The sequence below is a fragment of the Morus notabilis genome, unplaced genomic scaffold (assembly GCF_000414095.1).
Source record: "Morus notabilis unplaced genomic scaffold, ASM41409v2 Scaffold1850, whole genome shotgun sequence".
In the NCBI taxonomy this organism is placed as follows: Eukaryota; Viridiplantae; Streptophyta; class Magnoliopsida; order Rosales; family Moraceae; genus Morus; species Morus notabilis.
The window spans coordinates 37,462-37,885 of NW_010358951.1; positions in this window are offsets into that span (position 1 = coordinate 37,462).

Here is a 424-nt window from a genome sequence, read left to right on the forward strand (position 1 = left end):
CCTTCCCGTGCGCCCAGCCCCCCCTCTCTCTCTCTCTTTCTCCATTTTCTTCCACCGCCGGCCACCTCTCTCTCCGGGCTTCCTCCCGCCGGCGTCCTCTCTCTCTCTAAAAAAATGAAAAATAGAAAAAATTGAGGGAGACGAAGCTCGAGCAACTGATTTGAGGTAAAACCCTTTGAAACCCACTCTTTGATTCGGATTTTAAGCTTGAGAAAGTTTGATTTTGGTTAGATTTGAATAATTTTGAGTTAGGGTTCGAGTTTGAACAGTTATTGTTGGAATTGAATGAAATTTGGGGATTTTTTAGTTATTGGACTTGTTTAATTGATTAGAAACTGATTTTGATGGATTCTGGAGAATATATATTGAAATTGGATTTGAATTGCAGGTTTGGCATTTTTCCTATTTATGCCGGCATGCTGCC